Source organism: Sminthopsis crassicaudata, chromosome 4, assembly GCF_048593235.1.
Source record: "Sminthopsis crassicaudata isolate SCR6 chromosome 4, ASM4859323v1, whole genome shotgun sequence".
NCBI classification, from domain to species: Eukaryota; Metazoa; Chordata; class Mammalia; order Dasyuromorphia; family Dasyuridae; genus Sminthopsis; species Sminthopsis crassicaudata.
In genome coordinates, this window is record NC_133620.1 from 332,977,970 (window position 1) to 332,990,568 (window position 12,599).

At 39.5% G+C, this 12,599-nt stretch overlaps 1 protein-coding gene across 2 annotated transcripts in view; it reads right to left on the bottom strand.

The window, feature by feature from the left end:
* Positions 1-9,538, bottom strand: part of SLC39A11 (solute carrier family 39 member 11) — a 484,374-nt gene extending 474,836 nt beyond the window's left edge. For both annotated transcript variants that reach the window (XM_074260645.1, XM_074260642.1), the window contains exon 1: positions 9,316-9,538. The gene's annotated coding sequence lies outside the window, so the exon portion shown is untranslated. The remainder of the gene's footprint in view (positions 1-9,315) is intronic.
* Positions 9,539-12,599: the final 3,061 nt, after the last annotated feature.

Sequence of the window (12,599 nt, forward strand, 5' to 3'; positions counted from 1 at the left end):
TAAGGAGCCAGGAAGACTTATTTTCTTCAGTTGCCAGTCTGGTCTCAGACACTTAGTAGGTGGTATACTGGATAAGGAACCAGGAAGACTTATTTTCTTCAGTTGCCAGTCTGGTCTCAGACACTTAGTAGGTGGTGTACTGGATAAGGAACCAGGAAAACTTATTTTCTTGAGTTTCCAATCTGGCCTCAGACACTTAGTAGATGATACACTGGATATGGATTTAGGAAGACTCATCTTCTCCAGTTCCCAATCTGGTGTCAAACATTTAGTAGGTGATATAGAATCAGGAAGACTCATCTTCTTGAGTTCCCAATCAGGTCTCAAACAATCAGTAGGAGATGCACTGAGTAAGGAGCTAGGAAGACTCATCTTCTCAAATTCCCAATCTGGCTTCATACACTTAGAAAGTGATATGGAGTAAGGAAGATTCATCTTCTCGAGTTCCCAATCTGACCTCAGACACTCAGTAGGTGGTGTATTGGGTATGGCGTCAGGAAGACTTGTCTTCTCAACTTCCCAATCTGGCGTCAAACATTTAGTAGGTGATATGGAGTCTGGAACAGTCATCTTCTCAACTTCCCAATCTGGCATCAAACATTTAGTAGGTGATATGGAGTCTGGAACAGTCATCCTCTCAACTTCCCAATCTGGCATCAAACATTTAGTAGGTGATATGGAGTCTGGAACAGTCATCTTCTCAACTTCCCAATCTGGCGTCAAACACTTAGTAGGTGATATGGAGTCTGGAACAGTCATCTTCTCAACTTCCCAATCTGGCATCAAACATTTAGTAGGTGATATAGAGTCTGGAACAGTCATCCTCTCAACTTCCCAATCTGGCATCAAACATTTAGTAGGTGATATGGAGTCTGGAACAGTCATCTTCTCAACTTCCCAATCTGGCGTCAAACACTTAGTAGGTGATATGGAGTCTGGAACAGTCATCTTCTCAACTTCCCCATCTGGCATCAAACATTTAGTAGGTGATATGGAGTCTGGAACAGTCATCTTCTCAACTTCCCAATCTGGCGTCAAACACTTAGTAGGTGATAGGGAGTCAGGAAGACTCTTCTTCTCAAGTTCCCAATCAAGTCTCGGGCACTTAGTAGGTGGTGCACTGGATATGGAGTCAGGAAGATTCATCTTCTCGAGTTCCCAACCTAGCCTTAGACACTTAGTAGGAGGTTCACTAGGACTAGAATCAGGAAGACTCATCTTCTCAAATTCCCAATCAGATCTTAGACACTTAGTAGGTGATGTACTACATATGGAGTCTGGAACACTTATCTTCTCAAATTTCCATTCTGGTCTCAGACACTTAGTGAGTGATATGGAGTCAGGAAGATTCATCTTCACAAGTTCCCAATTAGGCCTCAGACCCTCAGTAAGTTGTTCACTGGGTATGGAGTCAGGAACAGTTATCTTCTCACATTCCCAATCAGGCCTCAGAAATTTATGTGTAGGACAGGTGCTAGACCCTCTTACCTAATTTAACTAATCAGGGACATCTTCAGGTACAAAGAGAAAGTATTTATTTAGTCCCTGCAGAGAGAGGCCCAAGCACATCTGGGAGGCACCTCAGCTCCCAACACTGTGCTTGACCTGGCAAACTGGAAATATTAAAGTGGTTAAATAGCAAAAGATCCAAGTCTTTTCATTGGATGGACTAAAAAGGAAGTAACCATTATTAACCAATGGTCACCAATGTTGTTGGCTTCCTATGGGTTGCATCACTTCCTGTCACTTCCTAAAACTTAGAACTAGGTTCTCACCTTCCTAAAGATTTCTAGGCCGAGATTATATGACTTCCTGCAACCAGGGCCTAAGGCCCGCCAACCTTCCAGCCCTGTAGACCTCTGGGAATAGGGATCATGTGACTTAGGCCTAAGGTGTGAACTACTCCACCTCATAGACTTTTTGAGAAAACTTCACCAGGCCTCAGACCCTTAGTAGGTGGTGCACTGGATATGGAGTCAAAAAGATTCATCTTCTTGAGTTCCAACTCCGGCCTCAGACACTCAGCAGCCATGTGACTAAGGGGAAGTCCCCTAACCTTGTCTGCCTCAGTTCCCTCCTCTGTAAAACGAGCCGGAGAAGGAAACAGCCAACCACTCCAGTATCTTTGCCAAGAAAACCCCAAATGGGGTCATGAAGAGTCAGACACGAGCAGAAGGACTGAGCAAAATTCACCACTGACAAAACTGATTCTTGAGGTCTGCTCCCCACCTCTGCTGTCCCACCTCAGCCCCTAACAATAGTTATAAATTATAATAAGCTGTTGATCGCTTAAGTCTGGTCAATGTGCGACAAAGGTCTCTTCTGTTCTGTTTTGTGTGTAGGAAATCAATAACCGCCCCCTTCCCGATTCATATTATACAATGAATATCTCTAATCGGAGAAATTGTCAATGTGAGCCAAACTTAAGCTTACTTTTCTCCGGCCCCAAGAATGAACTGCATGTATTGGGAAAAACAAAATACCATGTAACTTTGGGGAGGGCAAACGGAGAAAAACACTCTCCAACTCCAGATAGAGAACTTCCGGAGTGTGACTATAGATCAAACATACAATGTTTCACTTTCTGTAATATTTTTCGTGGTCTTCCCCCCGCCTTTGGATCTGTGTTCTCTCACAACATAGAGTCTATGTTTTACATGACTGAACAAATATAACATCAAATTGCTTACTTATTACCTGGGGGGGGGGGGGGGGGGCGGGGAAGAGGAGGAAAAACGAACTCAAAAATTTTAAGTGAATGTTAAAAATTATCTTTATATGTAACGGGGGAAATGAAATGTTTTTTAAAATGTGATTCTCAGTAACAACTCTCAATATCTATGTGGGAAGGTGGTTCTTGCTCAAGAGAGTTCCCACTTTTTAAACAGCTGCTTCTCTTTAGAGGAGCCCATGCAATATCATTCCCAAGTGTTACTTCCTACTGTTAGAACATGAATATTTGAATAATCAAATAGGTCAGATAATTCACCGAGGGCCTCCTAAGTCACTCCACCTAGTAATAAGTTCCTAAACAGGATTCTGCAATCCTCCCACAAGCCGTCTTTAGTGTTTTACTCTGTCTACTCCTAATATTGTTGATGCTCAGTATTTTCAGTAGCATCCTACTCTTTGTGACCCCATTTGGAGTTTTTTGGCAAAGATACTAGAGTGGTTTGCCTTTTTCTTCTCCAGCTCATTTACAGATGAGGAAACTGAGGCAGATAGCGTTAAGGGACTTGCCCAAAGACCGCAGCTCATGACTGAGGTCAGATTGGAACTCAAAATGATGAGTCTCGCTGACTCTTAGACCAGTGTTCCATCCACTGTGCCACCTAATTGCCCAGTCCTAATAAATAATAGCCCTTTCAATATTTATAATGCAACAATAATTTATTTATTCATTCAATTTTTGTTTATTATTTATTTACTCACTTGTTTGTTTATTTAGAATTAAGTATCACTGTCTAATTTAGGGTTAGGGACCATTCCTACTCTAATCAACATAGGAGCTTTGATGTGCTCCTTTGCCAACCTGGGCCTGTCCAGCCTGATGTCCCATCTAAAGCCTCCCTTCTCCGCTTCCCATCCCAGGAGTTCACCATGTTAACATGAAACTTATTTGGGACCCCCCACAGCTCAGTACTTCTAGGCCAAAACAGATTCACCAGCCTCAATTTCTCCTATATCAGGAATTACAGGAAGATGCCATCACAACTAACTATGCAACATCAATAAGTTATTCAGAGATTGCCTGCACCATTTTTAACAAACTCAGTAATGCTGACTATAAATGTGAATTTCATCACCGTACCATAACAACACAATGAGCAAAATTACATATAATCAATACAAGTGCATATACGACACGCAAAATAGTGCTACAGAAATAAATTCAAGATCATGAAAAACAATATAAATAACTTTTTCCATGTGCTACCATATAGCAAAAAACAAAACAAACAGCATGCATAAGTAAAATCCTGCTTATAACAAGTCCTGATGCTTCATCAACAATGCAGCATCAATAAAACATTTTGCAGAATAGTGCTTTCACGTTGACAGTAGATAAATTTGGGGGGAGAGACTTTTCCCAAGAGTCTGGCAAAAACATCCAACAAAAGTGGAAATGAAATTGGAATAAGAACAGGATTTCCCTTGAATAAAAATTGTAAAAATTACAGCAGATAATGAGAAAGTATACTAAAATCTGTGTATCCAAGAAAAATATATAAATGATGTAATACACATTCAAAATAAAATCAAATAAGTAAAGAAGAGATAGGACTAAATAAAATTTCCAGAGGGGAGAAATGAAATCTCATTGAAAACAAAACAAGACAAACTAATACATAAAACAAGACGAAACTGAAAACAGGATCTAAAATGTCACAGTGGGAAAAAAATCACATGGGTAATTACGCACAAAGATATATATATATATATATATATATATATATATATATATATATATATATATATATATATATATATATATATATATAATTAAGCAACTGAGACACAAAAGTATAACAAAAAGGGAAATATTGGAAAATAGGTATGGACTAATACTTCCAGACCTCAAACTATATTATAAAGTAGTAATCATTAAAAACGTTTGTTGCCAGTTTTAAAAAAGAGAAAAGTAGATCAGTAGAAAAGGTCAGACAAGGAAAAATCAGAAATAATGGAATTCAAAGACTGGTACAATAGTGACTCATTCTGGGAAACTCAGCATGTTATCATGGAAAGATTCCTGGATTTGAAATCAAAGGACTTGGGTTCAAATCCATTTTCAGCCTCAGGACTTTACAACATTTTTTTTTTTTAATAAGTGGACTGTTTTAAGCATTTAAAGAATAAGTAATTTGAATATTGTGTGTTGTTTGCAAAAACAGGAAAAGAGTATTATAAACTCTATTACAGAAATGTAGCATTACCACATGTCAGAGAAAAATACAAGAAATCAAATTAGAGACCAATATCCTTAATGAACAATACATATATACTATACTAAATAAAATATTAGTAATAAGATTATAACATGTTAAGTAATTATATATTATTAGCCCATTTGATTTTTTAAACATGTTAAAAATATATGTTAAATCCAATATATGTGTAGATATTTCAGAATTAGGGGAGAGGGAAAGGGGAAAAGGGGGAAGGCAAGGAAATCAGTAGATCCTTTGTCTAGATTGTCCAAGATTGGAAGTGATCTGGGTAAACATAAGGATCACCTGATCACAGTCATGCCCTTATTTAGAATAGATTCCTCTTATTATAATATTTTATTATATATTATATTTTATTAATTGTTAACCAATCAGAATTGATTACCACCTGTCAGGAACATACTCTCTCTGAGGATATTTAAAACACTAATGTTTATCCAGAGAAGGTCTTTTGGCTTCCAAGAGAGTCAATTCTCCTCAAACTTTTAATTATCTGCTAGCAACAATTAATAAAATTGATTACAAATTACCCAGAAATTCTGTCTCCTGAAAATTTTCATTTGTCACACTGGAATGCCTTGATACTCTCTGATTTTAGGCAAATGTCTTAATCTTAATGTTTGTCTCCATCTGTAAATTGGAAATAATATAAACCACCCTAATTTACATACTATTAAAAAAGAGAGAAAGAACACTTATTACTGATAAAGAATGTGTGTTTCTTTCAATTTTCAAGTCCAATGGACTGACCACCACAGATTGACCCCATCTTTTATATAACTCCTTCTGAAATACTGCACTTAAAACAAATGTTAGTCTTATTGAATCATATTTTTTGAAATTACTTTCCTTGTCACTTTGGGGATACATCCTTAGCAACAACAAGAAATGAAACTTCAACTTAGCATTTAAGGAAAATTATAAGAATTATAAGAATCACTTCAAAAAACATTCCTTCTTTGTCAGTGCATAATATAGCATTTAATGTTCTCTCCATATAAGAAATTAATCATCTAAGTAGTCAATCCAAAAGTACACGTGTCAAAATACAGCACAGAGTTAATTCTCATTTCATTATGTGTTCTTAATGCCATGTGGCTACAATATTTCAGCGTCATGCTAATCATTATTCCAAGTACTTAACTGAACTCCACCAATGGAAAAACCACACTGAGATGTTTTTTCAGAGGCGTTCCACAACAAAAGTGGTACTTCATTTCCACTTCATCAGAAAGACATTATTGCTAAAATTATGAGCCAATATGGTGGGGAAAGGCAGCAACTTGCTTGAATTCTCCCCAAAAGCTTTCTGAATACCTTTAAATAATGCCATGATATAATTCCTGGAGTAGCAGAAAAGATAGGGTGAAACAATTTTCCAGCCAAAGACAATTCACATATAGTGAAACCACAGTTAGGATAACACAAAATTTAGCAGCTTCTACATTAAAAGATCAGAGGGCTTAGGATATTATATTCCAAAGAGCAAAGGCCCTAGAATTACAACCAAGAATCATCTACCCAGCAAAACTGAAATGCACATTTAATGAAATAGAGGACTTTCAAGCACTCTTGATCAAAAGACCAGTGCTGAATAGAAAATTTGACTTTCAAATACAAGACTCAAAAGAAGCATTAAAAGGGAAATAAGAAAGAAAAATTATAAGTGACTTGATAAGGTTGAACTTTTTATGTTCCTACATGGGAAGATATTTGTAACTCATAAAAACTTTCTCATTATTAGGGCAGTTGGAAAGAGTATATATTGACAGAGGATAGAGGTGTGCCTTGAATATGAAGGGATGATATCTAAAAAAATTAAGGGATAGAAGAATGCACTGGAAGAAAGGGGAAAAGGAAAGGTAGAATGGGGTAAATTATCTCACATTAAAGAGGCAAGAAAATGCTTTCACAGTAGAAGGAAAGATGGGAAGAGATGAGAAGCAGTGAATAAACCTTACTATAATCAGAATTAGCTCAAGGAGGGAATATCATATGCTCTCATTTGAGTATAGCAATCTATTTTACCCTTCAAGAAAGTAGATGGGGAAGGGATAGGAGATATGAGAAGGAAGGAGAGTAATAAAAATGAGGGCAGATTGGGGGAGGGGTAGTCAGAGGTGAAAAACTTGGGAAAAAAAGAGAAAATTGAATAAAGAGAGTGGGTAATAGGATCTAGATAGCAGTCATAATGAAAAAGAATTGAAGCAAGTTTCTCTGATAAAGGCTTTATTTCTCAAATATATAGAAACAAAATTTATAAAAATAGGAGCCATTCTCCAAATTATAAATGATCAAAAGATATGAACAGTTTTCAGATGATGTAATCAAAGCTATCTATAATCATATTTTTTTTAAATGATCTGAATCACTACTGATTGAAGAAATGCAAATTAAAACAATTCTGAGAGACTGCTCACACCTATTTGATTGGCTAAGAGGACAGAAAAGGAAAATGATAAATGCTAAGGAGGATGTGGGGGAAAATGAGCCATTAATGCTTTATTAGTGGAGTTGTGAACTGATTCAACCATTTTGGGGAGCAATTTGGAACTATGCCCAAAGGGCTATAAACCCTATGGTCTAAGACACTTAACACTTCCTAGCTGTGTGACCCTGGGCAAGCCACTTAACCCCAATTGCCTCAGCAAAAAAAAAAAAAAATACAATGATCCAAGATAACTCTAAAGGACTAATGAAGAAAAATGCTATCTGTCCCCAGACAAAGTGTCTAAATACAAATTGAGACACTTTAATTTTTTTTTCTTGTCTTTTTTTCCTCCCCATAGCCCAGAAGGAGACACGTTTTGTATGACTACAGATATATAGAATTGCTTGCCTTCTCAATGAGGGGGAGAAGAGGACTAGTGACTTCCAGTGACCTCTATGACAAACTACAAATCCTCCAGTATTCGAAACCCTTTATAACCTGCCCTCCTGATCCCTTCCCAGTGACAATGGGCCCCTTCAGTTCTCACATGAGACAGTCCACTTACAACTCCCAGCTTTCTCATTGGACTCCTTACCTTCACCTCCTGATCCCCTTGGTTTCCCTCCAGTCCCACTGCCATCCCACCCTCTGCAAGAAGTCTTCCCCTTTAATGCTAATGCTTTCCTCTTGAAATTAACTCAGATTTATCCTGAACAAATTTTGTTTGTACATGGTTTCCATGGTGCCTCTCCTAGGTACCCAGGCAGGGCAGTGGATTGATGCACTAACCTGCAGTCAAGAACACTTGCACTAAAGTCCTGCCTCAGACACTCACTAGTTTTCTCATCTGAAAAATGGGAAGAATAATAGCACCACCTTCCAAAAAAGCAAAAGCTCACACTGTCTCCGCCGCTCAGCCCATTTGCCATAACCTGGCAGGTGCGGGCTGCATAAACGGCCCGCGGGCCGAACCCCTGCGCGTAGAACACACTCAGGGCAGCTAGGTGGCGCCATAGTGCACATGGTGTTAGGCAAGACTCATGTTCAGGAGTTCAAACCCCGCAGCAGACACTACTAAGGGAAGTCACCCAACCCTGTTTACCACATTTTCCTCAACTGTAAAATGAGCTGGAGCAGAAAATGGCAAGCACTCTGCCAAGAAAACCCAAATGGGATCACACAGAGTCAGATGCAACTGAAAAACGACCGAACAACAAAAGAACCTCCACTCAGCACTGGATCAGAACAGAGAGATGAGAGATGAGTGCAGCCTCCCAGAGAGAGCAATAGGGCATTTTCTTTCGAGCCCAAGCAACCCTTCCACAGCTCTGGGCCTCAGTTTCCTTCCAACTCTAAATTGTGTGTATGACCAGCACAGGAAATGGCAATACAAGAAGCAAGACCACTGGCTCCCAATCTTTTCAGAGTATAAAGGGGAGAGTGTAGAATCCAGTCAGAACAAACTGTAAAAAATTTATCTGCGCCTCATTTTCCTCCTCTACAATGTGAACTTGCTTCCCATAGGATCTATTTCAAGTTCAAATAAGGGAAAGAATGAGAGAAATGGTGTGCTAGCTACAAAGTTATTAAGCATTTACTCTGCACACATTGCAATGATGGAAGAGTTCCATCAAACTATACGGCTGTAAAAACCCTCTAAGAAGAGCATCAGGAGAAGAGGTTAAGCAGGGTCACTGAAAAACAGAGAGTTTGGGGCTCCTAGGGGCCATGGAGTCTAATTTCCTCATTTTACAAATGGGGAAACTGAGGCACGGTACAGGACTTGTTTTATGACATGAAAGAGGATCTTTAGCACAAAGATCCAATGTCAGTGAACTCCTCTACTCTACCAAGGCTTTAACCTGAAGCTAGGGGGATTGGGATTGTAGCGCTGGGGACCCCAACCAGGCTTCTGGTTGAGTGGATACTCACGGTGGTCTGGGCTTTCTGATCCTTTTCTTTTCTTTTTTTACTTTCTCTCTTCCTTTCTTTGTTTTGCTTTTTCCTTCAGGCTCCACACTCTTGCATCCTTATTACTATCCTTGCAGAGCAGATGGGTTTTTTTTACAGGAGCTGGGGGGAACGGGAAGGAAGAGAGCCTGTAACTGACATAAGGTGAAATAGGCCAGAAACCTGTACTACTAAGGTCCTGACTGCTTAGAGATTATATTGAGAGGAGATGGGGAGAAATCCTGCCGCTGCTTTTCTAGGACATACGCCTGGCAACAGATTAGCTTGAGATTCTTATAGTTGGGAAGCATATCTGAAATGAGGAGCAGAGAAAGAGAGAGAAAGAGAAGAACTTATTACTAAACTTCTGAGCTTCCAGGACCTGTTGGGGGAGGAGCCTAAAAAAGGAGTGGGGGAAGAAGAGTCAAGTTTAAAGAAGCCACCACCCTCTAAATAAGAATGCAGAATTTAGCGCTGGAGAAGATGCCCTGGAGGCCTTTAAGTACAACCCCTGCATTTTCAATAGCTGGCCCAGAGTTAGTTACTAAATTCCTAAGGCAACATTTGAACTCAGGTCTCACACATTCCAAGCCCAGATATTCAATGCTAAGGGGTTAGGAGAGAAAAAAAAATCCTGCAAAAATGAGAGGATTCAAACATCAGAAAAAAGGAGTCTTAACGCTGCCTTCTAATAAATAGGGGGACAGTGAACTGACCCCCTATTAAAAAAGTTTGAGGACCACTGATTTTGCAATCATTCCTTGACTCCCCAAGTCTTTTGGCTCCTTGGTTAGAAACAACTAGCTTAAGAGACAAAACAGCAAAAGCTCTGGGAAACCAGTTATCCACCTCCAAATGACTGTAGGAAGAAGCCGTAGTAGAGGAGAACGAGACAAACGGGCAAAAAAAGTTTCATGAGGAAGGAAAAAACAATTCTGGAATTTGAGAAATAGGGTGAGAAAAGTCCCTCTGAAAAATGTTTTTAAATCCAATATGGCCCCAGGGAAAGGAGAAAGTCCTAATTAGCTGGAGCAACAGCTTCCACCAGCTCTCATTACTGACAAGATCTGAAAACATAATGGAGCTCCGGAGAGGCCCGAGAACCCAGGCAGCCAAGGGACCTTGAAGCTCAGAGTCCCGCCCCCACTCCCTCCAAATTTAATGAATCCCAAAGAGGTGGAAGGTGAATGGAGAGACAAGGGTTGGTTGCATTCAACTTTCCCTCTCCAGGCCTGAGTCTGGAGTGTAAGCCAAAAACAGACAGTTCCACCCACCCTTTCCGAGCGAGTCTACTCAGTCCCTCTGGCGCTCAGGCACCGGCTTTATGAAATGAGATTTGCAGCTATTACCTCCCACTCCCCTCTCTCCAAATTCCCTTCCCCATCAACACACCCCGATCTGAAAACCAAAGTCACATTCTTAGTGCCCCCAGAAGGAATAGACTCTATGGGCGTATGGGATACTGGCAAAGGGAAATAAATTCACATTTGAGGTTGACCAAATCTGCTTTATAATTCTTCAGAAGCTGAATGCCTTGACCTTTCATTTCCATGTTTATTTGGAGGTGACCTTTAAGCAGCAATCAGCAAAAATGAGATGGTTCAAAGGCATAAATTAGATAATGCATCTGTTCCCCAGGGAGGTTAGGCTGTTCTGAAAGGGACACATGAAAGGGACACTCTATCCCAGGAAGCCACAATCCACTCTATCCATTAGACTAATAAGCGTTCTTTTAACCCATTGATCAGGTAATTGAGTAGTTGAAGCCATGTTGACACACATAGCAAACATGATTATTTTCAAAATTGACCTACCAAATGACATTACCTTCTGCTCCTTTTACAAAAGCAAAAGAACCTGACTTAACAAAAGGAGACCTCCGGGGGCTGAGGTCAGGAGTTGTCAACACCGACTTTGTGAGCTCTAGTTCCCCTAAGCCAACCTCATGTCAAATTGGGTAGACAAAGATTTAAATAAAATAAAATATCCTGCCTCTCAAAGACAACAGTTATAAAAGACCAAACAACCAGGCTATGGATGAGCCTCATTATCTTCCTTGTAAACAAACCTTCCCATCTCCCAAATATCCCTATTTCCGTCAAAGGCATCACCATCCTTCCAGCCTCCCAGGTTTGCAACCTTAGCTTTATCTCCAATTCCTCCCTTTGTCACTCTATTTCTTGCTATTTCTACCTTTTAAATCTCAGCCTTAATTCCTTCTCTCCACTCACACGGTAACCACTTTATTTCAGTCCTTCATCACTTCTCTCCTGGATTGTTGCAACATCCTCTTTAACCTCCCAGCCTCATGTTACTCCCCATCCTACACAAGACTGCCAGAATATTTTTCCTAAACTTGGACCTGAAAATGTCACTTCACCTAATCAATTATGGTGCTTTCCTGACTGTCCCTAGGATAAAATATAAATTCTTCTGTTTAAATGTTAAAGTCCTGTGCCACCTGGTCCCAAACTATCTTTACAGCCTCATCATATGTTATTCTCTCTTCCCTTTACTTCAGCTAAATCAGTCTTCTCACTGTTACTCATACATGACACTTAAGTCGCCTATTTTTGTGCCTTTGGAATGGCTATCTTCTGTACCTGGAATGTACTTTTGATATGAATTCTGAAACTCTCCCCTTGTCAAGAAATGTTAAAATGCTAATCCTGTCTCACTCCCATACAATTATGAGGTGCCCAGACCATCTTGATTAGCATCTAAAGCCCTAATGGGAACCAAAATTTCCCAGAATATCTTTAAGACAGTCTCAATATCCACACACATCTTTTGTCTCCCCAACTCTTCCCTGGTACTTTCCCTCCTCCTCTGAGAAACCCCTATAAAAGATGTGCTTATGACGAAGATTTTTGCTCAATTCTTTTCAGGACCAATTTAGCTATGATGTACTCTCTCTCTCCCTCCTCATGAAGTCTTCTCTCCTTCAATGCATCTTTCTCCTTACTATATCTAACTCTGGTTAGTCTGCTAAATTTCTCTACAGATTAGCTCACTAATCAATGACATCCCTTTATTGGCTTCTTCTAAAATCCTTTCCTTGCTAACTGTATTGCTTTCTCAAATTCTATCACTCCTGGGGCCAATTTTACCTCTTCATTTTATCTGTAACCTCTTCTCTTAAATAAAGGTACCTTTTGGCAAAGAGAATGACCTTATGAATCTGTCACAGGTGCTTTGTGCCTTGTATTTCAAATTAGGAATTGCTACCATCACTTTCACCTTCTCTATACTTCAGTGAATCTCTC